At 38.1% G+C, this 13,783-nt stretch overlaps 1 protein-coding gene across 1 annotated transcript in view; it reads left to right on the top strand.

Annotated features, from left to right (window-relative positions):
• Positions 1 to 13,783, top strand: part of MAPRE2 (microtubule associated protein RP/EB family member 2) — a 165,276-nt gene that overhangs the window by 26,761 nt on the left and 124,732 nt on the right. The window contains exon 2 of the mRNA XM_012506326.2: positions 1,479 to 1,540. The gene's annotated coding sequence lies outside the window, so the exon portion shown is untranslated. The remainder of the gene's footprint in view (positions 1 to 1,478; positions 1,541 to 13,783) is intronic.

Below are 13,783 nucleotides of genomic sequence, written 5' to 3'. Positions count from 1 at the left end.
AACAAGCCCAAGTTTATTAATTATTTTTAAGATCCTTCACTGAGTAGTATAACAATTCAGTTGTCACCTTTACTTTTATTCTCTTGACTCTTGCCATTTTGTTTTTTGCCTTTTTTTAACTAAACATCTCCTTTTTCCCTTAGAGAAAAACTATAAAATGCCTACCTCCCCCCTTTTAATTAAAAAAATAATAGTTCTACCAGCAACATCTCCAGAACTGTGTCTGGGAATAATCACACCATGTTGGATCTATCACAAATATTTTATTTTTACACAATTGATTTTAAGCTAAATAAACACCAAGTCATTTCTGAAATGGTCATAGAAAACACAGAAGAGCAATGTAGGGCTTAGGTGGAAAGTGGGGAAGAGAGTTAAGGCTCATATGTATATGCAAGTCAGGTCATTTATAGCAGCATCCGGTTGAAACATAGCGACCTCCTCAGTAACCGTTCATCCCCCAAACACTGGATTCTCAAAGCAAACTCAGACTCCTGCATTTCTCAGCCTCCAGAATTGGATTTGTCCCTCATCAGTTTACTGTCTTACTGCCTCATTTAGTCAAAGCATATTTTGAAAATAAATAGCTAATTCATATAACGAAAGTCAATTGGCCGTGCATGGTGGCTTACGCCTGTAATCCCAGCACTTTGGGAAGCCAAGGTGGGCGGATCACGAGGTCAGGTGATCGAGACCACCCTGGCTACCACGGTGAAACCTCGACTCTACTAAAAATACAAAAAAATTAGCCGGGCGTGGTGGCGGGCGCCTGTAGTCCCAGCTTCTCAGAAGGCTGAGGCAGGAGAATGGCGTGAACCCAGGAGGCGGAGCTTGCAGTGAGCCGAGATCGCGCCACTGCACTCCAGCCTGGGCGACAGAGCGAGACTCCATCTCCAAAAAAAAAAAAAAAAAAAAAAAGAAAAGACAGTAAATTACTAAATTACTGCTTATTGGTATGTACATTTTAAAGTCGTTTATAATGCTTATCCTGTGGAAATTAAAAATCTTTTTGACTAGAAAAATCCTGTGTTGATACTAAATATAAAACCTGGAAAAACCTAAGTTTGGGGAATTTAGTACTTTAATTGATGTTGGTATTTGATATCCCACTAGAGGCACTGCTCCTTGGGGTTATCCGCCGACATGATTCCCGTCACATCAGACTATCAGGGCAGGGGAAAAACAAAAGAAAAATTATTTTCACAGGACTGACATTATAATAAATTTTTATCAACTATTAATCAATATGAGAATTGATCTAATAATATATATTGAGAGTATAATTCTATTGTCTGGCTGACTTAATCGCTTTCATATGGTAAGATCGATTGACTTTTGGATATTTGGCGTGTATTTTTTCTTTAATTTTTTTCCATTGCTGACCACACCCACTAAACTAAATTATACCTCTTTGCTTCCGTATTTTCATCATATTAAATGCTTGCACTCTTTTTTTTCTTCCATTTTTACTATCCCAGTGTCCTGTTTCCCAGAGGAACAGTTCATTTCAACAGCCAGGGAGAAAGCCTGGATGCTCAAGGTAAGGTTTATATAAATTGTGTTGCATGACTCCTTGCTTAAAAATTAATTTAAAGTGAGTAGTAATATTGTCGTCGTAACAAATTTATTTTCAAAATTCCAGTACACAATTAAAGCCAATATTTGAGTAAATATGCTCTTTTAAAACACTATTTTTCAAACCAAATTCCATTTCCCAAGTGTACGAAGGGCTAATTAATTGCTATTAGCAATTCCTCCAAAAATGGTCAAGCCAATTAATTAAAGTTTAATTTTGAAAAATCTTATGATAGATGGGGAGGGTAGACTATCAAGATATGGTCAAAATGAACTCATGACATCGCTATTTACAAATAAATGATTTTTATTTGGTATTGTTAAGGATCAAGAAAGCCACTCTGTTGGCTTTGAGAGGCAGAAAGAGAGAGTGAGAGCATGCGAGCATGCTTGCGACAGAGATGAGGAACCTAGAAAGCCTCATTTTTTTCAGTTTGGGATTTGTCTTTGAGATGCAATCATTTTGACCTTCAGTTATTTCGAACTATTACTCTAAGTCTCTGTAAGTAATGTCTTCAAGAGTCACCTCCAGGAGCCCTTAGAACAAAGAAACAATTAACTGAAATTCCACCAGATGGCAATATTTGGAAAGCCATTCAGAGAGGTCCTAAAGCTACAAGCTATTATTGTTCACACAGAATAGTCTCACAAAGTGTGGTGTAACATCCTATATTTCATCAAAGCTACTCTAAACATCTTTTATTTTACTCCTATTTCTCCACAGCATCAAACATTTTTTACTTAAAAAAAAAGTGTGGGGGGGTGTTTGTGTTTTCTTCTTTTAAAAAAAATTCTGCAATAATAAAATTAGAAACCTCATTCTTGAATAGTAATTCTCTAAACAGTAATGGTGAATATTAAAAGCTCAAATCATGAATAATATACCATATTTGTTTTGGGGCCTCATTGTAATAAATGCTATGACTGGTGGTCATTTTTTAAATATTTGAGAAGAGAAACTGAAATTCTTCCACTTAAGAATAGCATTTTAAGAAGTTGTCTTGATATTAAAATTTGCAGGTATAAAATTCACTGTATTGACTTGGAATAATTATTTAGTGTGGACGAATAGGTGTTTTCTCCTGTTGCTCTAGTGAAAGTGGAAATATGGAGCACTTTTGTAGGCGAGGTGGGCAGATCACCAGAGGTTAGGAGTTCAAGACCACTCTGGCCAACATGGCAAAACGCTGTCTCTACTAAAAATACAAAAATTAGCTGGGCGTTGTGGCGCATGTCTGTAATCCCAGCTACTCGAGTGGCTGAGGCATGAGAATCACTTGAACCCAGGAGGCAGAGGTTGCAGTGAGCCAAGATCATGCCACTGCACTCCAGCTTGGGTGACAGAGCAAGACTCCATCTAGAACAAACAAACAAACAAAGTGGAGATATGGTACCCTGCATGATGTTCCAACAGCTGGAATATTCAGGGGCCAGAGCAGGCTCTAGGACAGAGTTGGGACAGGGCTCAGTGGAAAGGTACCTGAGGGCATTAGAAATAGGAAGAAACAGGAAGAGAAACCACCTAAGCTTTCTGTGTCTATAGCCGCAGATCATAAGTGCCCTTTGAAAACTGATCTTGTACTGCTAGCCCTTATACTAGATGGTCCATATGTTGGGTCTGTATGGGACAATCCTGGTTCAAGTCTGTGTTCCTGGAAAATAGTCTAGTTAGCACTGCCTTTCACCCTCAAAACATTTCATTTTGGATGATAAATTATATGATCATCCTATCTTCCAGGCTGGTGAAGAAAAAGTAACAGGAAAAGGTGGCCCATTATCTAAATAGGGTGTTGCTTTATAAATCTCCTTATATATGGGGGTATGGGACAAATGTACCTTTAAAGAGCCAAATTGTAAATATTTTGCCTTGCTGGTCATACAAGTCTCAGTCAAAACTGTTCAAATCATTGTAGTGTGAAAACAGCCAAAGATAATACATAAAGAAATGGCCTTGGCTGTGTTCAGTAAAGCTATTTACAAAAACAGGCAATGGACTATACTTGGCCTGCAGGCCATCATTTGCACATCCCTGATAGATAACAGAGATGGGTTAAGGTGGTAGGAGATGGCAGAGAACCGAAAAGACAACCATCATTAGTCCCTCTCCCTTCTCTCTATATCCCTTCTGGGTTGCACCCTCCTTTATTTAACCCTTTCAGGAACTAGTACAGTTGACCCTTGAACAACATGGGTTTGAACTGCACGGGCTTACTTATAAGTGATTTTTTTTTTCAATAAATGCAGTCGAACTTCCATATCCATGGATTCCAGATCCGCAACCAAAAGTAAACTGAAAATACAGTATTCATGGTATATGAAACCAAAGGCAGCTAGCTTTTCATATTGCTGGATTCAGTGGGCCCTACTGGGGGACTTGAGCATGAATGGATTCTTGTGGGGGAAGGAAGGTTCTGAAACCAATCCCCTAGGGAAAGCTGTATTGATCATTTCCTTGAATGAATAATCCTATCTGCTATTAAGTGGTTCCTGAGATTCCTTTACTGGGTGTCACTTCTTGTTTCTCATCCAAATCTGTTCCTGCACCACACACAACATGCTTGTACTTTATACCTCATGACGTATAAGACTCAGGTGACACCTGAGTCTTAGTGTTAAATACTGAAGCAATAGCTCATTAGTAGGCAATTTAATTTTATGCTTTGATCCTCACTAAACAGTTATCTTTGGGAAATATAATCAGTCACATTAAGGAAAAGCTCATGTTGACTATACCAAATTTTTTATTATATTAATGCAAAGTAACATAATACATTTAAAGAAAACCTTGAGGAGAAAATCACCCATAACAACGCCATCCTAAAATAACTATTTTTCTATTTTTGCATATTTGGTCTTCTCACAGGCATTCCTAATTTTCCACAGTGCATATCATAATGAGTGTGAACTTTGTATTTTACTTACTGTGAGTCACAGCATCTTTTACTTTCATGGGTCATCAGAACTATCATGGAATAACAGTATAATGTTATATCAACATGCCATAGTATATGCTTTAATTCTTACTATCTTCCCATTTTCACTATAAAAAATGCTATGCTAAATTTTTATACACATCTTATTGTTGGTTTGGTTTGCTTTGTGTCTATTCATCTATTTTCTAAGGTCACAATCCCAGAAGTGGGATTATTTGTCAAGGATAGACCATTTTTATGACTTTTAATCTAGTTTACTATATTTTTCCCAGAGATTTGGAATAATTTACAAACATTTATAGTTTTAGGGTACTAGTTTCACCATAACATTTTCAGAAAGCATTTAATTTATTCACTAGCATTTACTGAATGACTACTAACTGTAAAGCACTGTGCTGAGTGTTTTGGGGTGTGTGTGTGTGTGTGTGCACGCGTGTGTGTGTACATATTTTATGTATATATATATATATATATATATATATATGAATGATGTGCTCATTCTACATTTATTTTGTGCCTGGGTATTGTAGTTTTTCAATGGTAAGCAAGAGATAGCTTCTATCTCAGAGCATTTGACTTTACTGGGGAACTAAGATATATGTAAATGACGGTAATAAGAAAATAAGATGCACCATAGGAGAAATACACTTACAATATAATGGGAGTTTGGGGAGGGGAGGTAGAGATGACATCTGAGCTGAGCCATGAAGGTCAGTTGGTGTGGAATACTCAGGGATGGTGAGATTAGCTATTCATTCCATAAACATGTATTGATCACCAACTCTGTGCCAAGTTTTATGGTAAAAGCTAGGGATATAGAGGTGACCAAGGCAGAGCTCTTAAACCATACTATCTAACGGAGTAAAGAATATTTTTTTTAAAATCATTATAAGGGTGATAAGCAGGCTAGCTTGCCTGGCAGAAGATACACAAGGTTAGGGACGAATGGGAGTTTCCCCTGGAATGAAACTTTTCCATGGCTTCTCTTTTGAAAGGCACAGCCTTCATCATCATCAGTTATTGTGTCAGAATCTGTGGGAACATCTGCTTCTGGAAGCTTGAAGTTTCTTGTAATTACCACTTGTACTGACCAACATTCCAATTAATGTTGGCCTGCATTGACAGTCCCCTAAATGAGTACATTTACTGAGAATGCACAGAGGATAGGCCTGGGATCGGTGAGACCTACAACTTGGCCCTCACCAGATGATGATGGAAGTAAATCACTAAGAATTGTAGGTTTCATTTGTGTTTTGTCTTTAAAACAGCTGGAAGGAACCTCATTGATAATCTAATCCAACATCTCATTTTACAGATGAACATTCTTGAGTGAGGAGAGTTTGAGTGACTTTTCTAGGGTTAGACAGTGGCATTACCACAGCACCAGAACCTTCACTTCTGATTCTTCTTGTTCTATGGTCACTGCTTTAATTAGCCCTGCCTCATCTATACCATAGTGGTAGTAAGAATTAGGACTAGATTAACCTAAGCATCCCTTGTATAATAAAAGCAATAAGATAAATTTTACCCATCTCATACCACAGTAAAAATTTTTTAATTTACAATTTTTAATTAAAATTTTAATTTAGACCAGGCATGGTGGGTCACGCCTGTAATCCCAACACTTTTGGAGGCTGATGCTGGAGGATTATCTGAGGCCAGGGGTTCAAGACCAGCCTGGGCAATATAGCAAGACCTCATCTCTCTACAAAAAAAAAAAAAAAAAAATTAAAAACAAGTAGTCAGTGTGGTGGCCCACGTCTGTAGTTGCAGCTATTCAGGAGGCTGAAGCAGGCAGATCCCTTGAATCCAAGAGCTCAAGGCTACAGTGAGCCGTGATCGTACCACTGCATACTAGCTTATGAGCTGGACAAATACCTTGACCTCACTAAGCTCCACTCTCATCTTCAAAGTAGAGGTATAATACATCTTGTTTGTTGTGAGAATAATTAGAGGTAACATAATTGTTGGGTGCATCATGGACACTCAGAAAATATTGAAATATTGATTTTCTTTCCCCTTCCCTCCTAGAGCTACAGGTTCTTCATGGGATTCCTTTTGTTTATTAATCAAGTTGCCTTATAAGACTTCTGAGAACTAAATGATGGAATGAGGGTACATTTATAAACTGTGGTGCAGAGATTAATGTTCTCATTTCTGAATTTTACTTAACTAGGCTTAAGTAGAGGTTTAGAGATTTTCTTTATGGTTCCTTTTCCTCCTTATCTTCAGTAGCTTATCTTACATGTTCTATGGATGTGTTGGTAAGACTTAAGAATTCACTTGTTTTCTCTGTGTTTTACCTTAAAATAATGTGTCAAATAAATATAGAGAGGTAGATGGTTAGATAAAGAAAATATGGCTGAATGTTAACAATTGCTGAATATAGCTGGTGGGTATGAATGTCTGTTATACTATTATAAGATTTTTTTTACTTTTCTGGAGGTTTGAAATGTCTCAAGCAAAATTTTTTAAAGCATTATGTATCAGGTATTAAGCTTCTACCATGGCTCCATCACTGTTCAGAGGCAGAGAGTAGATTTTGCATGAGACAGTCAGGGTTCTCAGCCCTGATGGAGATATGGCCCACTGTAGGGAATGTTAATGAAATAGGCAGTTCCATTCCAGAGTGCTGAGTGCTGTGGCGGGAGAAGTACAGGATGCCATGGGAGTCCTCAGCAGCAACAGCTACGCCAGAACTGGTGTGCGGAGGCCAGACAAGGCTTCCAAGTTTCGAGGCGCCTAATCTGAGACCCGGAGGAAAAGGAAGAGCTAGCCAAGTGTTGGGGAGAGGAGGACATCAGAGAAAGGGAAATTGTTTGGGCAGAAAGAGTAGCAGCTTCAAAGATCTGGAGGGAAAATAAGAGAAGCATTTGGCATATTAATGAAATTGAAAGAAGTTCAGTAATGAGCTGCAGCATTGAGGGAATAGTGACAGGTAGGGCTGGACAGACAGACAGATCAGGAAGGGCCTTGCCAGGCTAAAGAAGAACTCTGGTTGTATCATAAGAGATGCTGAAGTCCTTTAAGCGTAGAAGTAAAACTACCTGTTTTATATTTTAGAATGGTCACTCTGATGGCTGTGTAAAGGAAAGATCAGGAAGGGACATGATTAGACAGCAGAGAGACCAGGTAGAAGATGATTAGCATCTGGCTATAGTGGTGACAGCTGGGGTAGAGGTTAATGGGTGGATTTGAGTACTATTTAGGTGGCAAAAAAAGGAAAAAAAACACAGTTACTTTTGCACCAACCTAATAGAAAGGATTGGAGAAGGAAGATGTCAAGGAGTTATTCATTCATCTAGCAAATGCATAATGAGTGCTTGCTGTGTGTTAAATGCTGTTTCAATGCTATGAAGAGAAGTAAAGAAAGGGGGACAGGAATACAGCCTGAGGAGGTGCTATTTTATGTAGGGGGAAGTAATGGAGAGGGATTTTCTAGAGGACAACACATTGATCTTTAAGGACCTTCTTAAGGGATGGCAAAGTGAGAAGTAGTCACCCAAAGATCTTGAGGTTCAGTGGGATCCCTGGGAGCTCCACAAGTGGCAGTGCTGTGGTTGGCAGAAGATAGTGCCCAGTGTCTGGCATGAGTAAGTGGGGGCTTTGGTGAGTGTTATTTACGGAGACAGGACACATTGTAAATGTGAGGACAAGAATCAGAAGCCCAGTATTGCCCATGTTGTGCTTAGGGTGCCTGTGATGTTAAAAAACGTATAGATATAGATATCTTTATATATATATATGGATTTGAGACCTGAACTCTAGAAGAAAAATAAATGAATTACAGCTCTGAGAGTCGCTAGCATGTAAGCAGTAAGCCACAAGTATAGATAAAATTGCCCAAGGAGAGTATAGAATGAGAAAGGGAGTCCAGAGTAGAACCTTGAAAATCACCAATATTTAAAATGTAGATGAAGAAAAAGAGAGAGTACACCTATGTTCACAGCAGCAGCATTCACAGTCGCCAAAAGGTGGAAACAACCCAAGTGTCCATTGAGATGAATGGATAAACAAAATGTGGTATATACATACAATGGAATATTGTTCAACCACAGATAGGAAATTCTGACTCGTACTACAACATGGGTGAATCTTGAGGCCAATGAGTTAAGTGAAATACACCAGTCACAAAAAGACAAATACTGTATGATTCCACATATGTGAGCTATCTAGAGTAGTCAAATTCGTGGAGACAGAAAGTGGAATGGTGGTTGTCAGGGGCTGACAGGAGGGGGAAATGGAGAGGTAGCGTTTAATAGTTATAGAGTTTCAGTTTAGGGGAATGAAAACTTTCTGAAGAAGGATGGTGGTGATGGTTGAACAAGAATGTTAATATATGTAATGCCACCAAACTGTACACTTAAAAATGGTTAAATTGGTAAAATTTTGTTATATGCATTTTACCACAATTTGAAAGTGAGAGAGATGAAGATTAGCCAGAAACACAAGAGAAAGACCAGTTGAGTATGCTATCATGGAAGCCAAGGGAAAATAGCATTTCAAGATAGCAGGGTCAGGAAATCCACATGCCCATAAAGGTTATATAAAATAATAAAGACTAAAAATGCCTATTGCTTTAGCAACAAAGAGGTCGTTAGTGATCTTGGTGAGAATAATTTCAATGGCATGATCAGAATGGGAGCCAGATGCAAGAAGTTGAGGAGTGAGGGAGAAATTGAGAAGCGGAAAGGGCAGGTTTAGATAACCCTTAAGATACTGACTATAAAGATGGAGACAGAAAGCAGGACCTGTGGGGAAGAAGAGTTGATTTAAGGTAGAAGAGACCTGAGTGATTTAAACGCTGCCTGGAGGCAGCCAGTGGACAGGGCATAGGAGAAGCTGGTAGAAAGTTACAAACTAGAGCTTTTTAATTTTGTTAATTGACAGATAGTACTTGTACGTATTCATGGGGTACATAGGGATGTTTTGATATGTATAATGTAAATAATTATATCAGGGTACTTAGCATATCTGTCATGTCAAATATTTATCATTTCTTTCTGTTAGGAACATTTAATATTTTCATTCTAGCTATTTGAAACTATATGTTATTGTCAACAATAGTCAACCTACAGTGGTATAGAACACTAGAACCTATCCCTCCTGTCTAGCTGTAATTTTGTATCCTTTAACAAATCTCTCCCTATCCTTCCTTCCCCCAACCCTTCCCAGCCTCTAGTACCCTCTCTTTTACTTTTTACTTCTATGAAATCAACTTTTGTTTAATAATAGCTTTCGCATATTAGTGAGAAAATGCAGTGTTCAACTTTCTGCTCCTGGCTTATCTCACTTAATGTAATGACCTCCATTTCCAACCATGTTGCTGTGAAAGACAGGATTTTGTTCTTTTTCATGGCATTGTGTGTATATACTACATTTTCTTTATTCATTCATCTGTTAGTGGACACCTAGTTTGATTTAATATCTTGACTATTGTAAACAATGCCACAATAAACATGGGGTTACAGATGTCTCTTTGACGTAATGATTTACTTTCTGATTTAAATATACCAGGGCTTTGAAAAGGCAGGAGGCAAGAGGGGAGGACATAGCCCTTTATTGCAACAAGCAAGAATCCGAGTAAGATGGCAGTCCTTTAGGTAAATATGTAGGTTTGGAGACAGAAAAGTTAAATTCTGGCCTAATGGCTTCAATACCTTCTGTAAAGTCAGATGCAAGGCCATCTGCTGAGGGAGGTGAAGGTGGTAGGGTCAGAGATATAGGGACACTGAAAAAGTATCTGGTTTATGAATAATGACAGAACCCAAACTAGGGAAACAGAAGGGTGATTTAGAAGCATTGAGACCCACTGGGTTTGGAGGCCATCAGTTTACAGTTGTGCTAGTCTCCTACGCAGGGTGATTTTTTGTTTGTTTGTTCGTTTTTTTTTTTTTTCGGTCCCAGCAGGTCTCGGCAGTCCATATAAAGCATATGTACCTGGCAGATAAAAATCATATAAAAGCTCTTCTTTGGGGAAACATGAAAATTGATCATGAGGGTGATACATTTATTTTTAAATGGACTAATGCTTTATTTCTTTCTCTTTACAATGTTGTAAGAGCCAAATGACTGGGTTAAGAGTTGCGAACTGTTTGGCTTATAATGAGTTTGTTATTGGTACAGAGATTGTAACTAACTCTCCAGGGCCCTCTGTTGACTACAGAGATTATTGGGGACCAACCTTAATTATCAATTGATCACTGATCAGAGTGAAACTTTGAACAACTTACTGAGTAGTTTGATGGTGTTACATCCCTCCTCATAAACTTGTATTCCCTTTTAAGGGTACTGTGGCCCCAGGGACAAGAACTGTGTTGCATATACAAATACATCGGCACTCTGCTTAGTGCACCTTTACCACGTTGTGAATCTATGGCATTGCCATAGATTTTTGCCTTTTGCATCGAGTACCAGGATCTAGTTAAGTAATAATCATTTTTGCTAGCAAAAATGTCACTGAAATTACTCTGAGGTTGACATGTCTTATCAAAATTTTCCATACAAATAGGCTGTGGTATGTGCAAAGAATGCTACTGCTGTCTCACAGGCCAATGCCTAGAATGCTTGTATATATTCAGACCCTAATCAAGAAATGTGTTTCCTCTACCCCCCTTCACTTTCTGACTTTACTTTCCTGGCCAGAGAGTCACTAAAAATAACAGGGCCTGCCATCAACAAGTTGGTGATAGCCTAGGGATTCTGGTCCTGGTGAGGGCCAACTGTAAACTGATGGCCTCCAAACCCAGTGGGTCTCAATGCTTCTAAATCACCCTTCTGTTTCCCTAGTTTGGGTTCTGTCATTATTCATAAACCAGATACTTTTTCAGTGTCCCTATATCTCCGACCCTACCATCTTCACCTCCCGCAGCAGATGGCCTTGCATCTGACTTTACGGAAGGTATTGAAGCCTGTGAGTACAGGGGAAGGAGCAAGATCTGTAAAGAATCCACCAAGCCAAGGTGGATTCACCTTCATTTCCTAAACTGTGTAATACCTGAACACCAGACCCCTGTATATAGGGGAAAACATGTGGGAGAATAAACTTTATTTGATGCCTCCGGTGTGCCAGATATTCTGCTAGCAACTTATCCTCATATATTCTACATGAAACTTTGTTGTTGCTTTTTACAAATGAGGAAATTGTTTGAGAGAGGTTACTGACTTGTTCAAGGCATATAGTTAGTAAGTGGTAGAGCCAAGATTAGGACCCAAGCGGGCGTGAATGCAAATTTGTTATCTACCCTAACAAATCATGTTTTCTTTTCCTTCTAGTCCTCATTCACATAATTTTACACAGTTGGTGTGTGTGTATAGGGGTGGCAGTGTGTGTGTGTGTGTGTGTGTGTGTGTGTGTGTGTGTGTGTGTATTTTTGCCTTTAAGCCCTGGTTGGGAAGAATTTTTTCCTTTCTACAGTTGTCAGATCATGAACAAAAATTCAGAACAAACCCCAGTAAATTGCAGAAACACTAACTAAAATCAAATGCTATTTTTTACATTTCTACTTTTATTTTAGATTCATGGGGTACACGTGCAGGTTTATTACCTGGGTATATTGCACAATGCTGACGTTTGGGGTATAACTGATCCTGCCACTTGGGTACTAAGCAAAGTACCCAATAGTTTTTCAACCCTTGCCGCCTTCCTTCTGCACTCTAGTAGTCCCCAGTTTCTATTGTTGCCACCTTTATGTGCATAAGTACCCAATGTTCAGTTCCCTCTTATGAGAATATGTGGTATTGGTTTTCTATATCTGTGTTAATTTGCCCAAGATAATGGCCTCCAGCTGCATCCATGTTGCTGTAAGGTACATGATTTCATTCATTTTTATGGCTGCATAGTATTTTATGGTATATATGTACCACATTTTCTTTACCCAATCCAGTGTGGATAGACTCCTAGGTAGATTCCACATCTTCACTATTGCGAATAGTGCTGCAATGAAGGTACAAGTGTATGTGTCTTTTTGGTAGAATGATTTATTTTCCTTTGAGATATATATATATCTCCAGTAATGGGATACCTGGGCTGAATGGTAGTTCTGTTTAAGTTCTTTGAGAAATCTATAAACTGCTTTCAACAGTGGCTGAAGTAATTTACATTCCCACCAACTATGTATAAGCATTCCCTTTTCTCGACATCCTTGTCAGCATCTGTTGTTGGTTAACGTTTTAATAATAGCTATTTTGATTGGTGTGAGATGGCATCTCATTGTGGTTTTGATTTGCATTTCTCTAATTAGTGATGTGCAGCATTTTTCATAAGTTTGTTTGCCACTTGTATGTCTTCTTTTAAGCAATGTCTGTTCATGTTTTTGCCTATTTTTTGATGAGGTTATTTGTTTTTTGCTTGTTCTGTTGTTTAAGTTCCTTATAGACTCTCGATATTAGACCTTTGTTGGACGCATAGTTTGTGAATATTTTCTCCCATTCTGTAGCTTATCTGTTTACTTTGTTGATAGTTTCTTCTGCTGTGCAGAAGCTCTTTCATTTAATTTGTTCCCATTATCAATTTCTGTTTTTGTTGCATTTAAGAATTTAGTCATAAATTATTCCTCAAGGTCAATGTCCAGAATGGTGTTTCCTAGTTTTTCTTCTAGGATTCTTAGAAAGTCTTCACTTAAATCTTTAATCCATCTTGAGATATTTTTTGTATATAGTGAAAGGTAGGAGTCCAGCTTTATTATTCTGCTGCATATGGCTAGCTAGCTATCCCAGTATCATTTATTGAATAGGAAGACCTTTCCCCATTGCTTATTTTTGTCAATTTTGTTGAAGATCAGGTGGCTGTGTCCCTTTATTTTTGAGTTCTCTACTCTGTTCTGTTAGCCTGTGTGTCTGTTTTTGTGCAAGTATCATGTTCCTTTGGTCTGTATATAGCCTTATAGTTTAAAGTCAAGTAATGTGATGCCTCTGGTTTTATCCTTTTTGCATGGGATTGCTTTGGCTATTTGAGCTCTTTTTTGTTCCATATGGAATTTTATAATTTTTTTCTAGTTCCTTGAAAAAATGGTGTTGGTAGTTTGATAGGTATAGCATTTAATCTGTAGATTGCTTTGGGCAGTGTGGCCATTTTAACAATATTGATTCTTCCAGTCCATGAGCATGGAATGTTTTCCATTTGTTTGTGTCATCTCTGATTTCTTTCAGCAGTGTTTTGTAGTTCTCTTTGTAGAGATCTTTCAACTTCTTGTTTAGACGTATCCCTAGGTTTTTCTCTTTTGTTTTTTGTTGTTTTTTTTTTACAGCTACTTTAAATGGGATTTCAACCTTGA

The sequence above is a fragment of the Nomascus leucogenys genome, chromosome 4 (genome assembly GCF_006542625.1).
Source record: "Nomascus leucogenys isolate Asia chromosome 4, Asia_NLE_v1, whole genome shotgun sequence".
NCBI classification, from domain to species: Eukaryota; Metazoa; Chordata; class Mammalia; order Primates; family Hylobatidae; genus Nomascus; species Nomascus leucogenys.
Note: the sequence above shows the minus strand (reverse complement) of the source record. Positions and strands in the feature narration are given on the sequence as shown.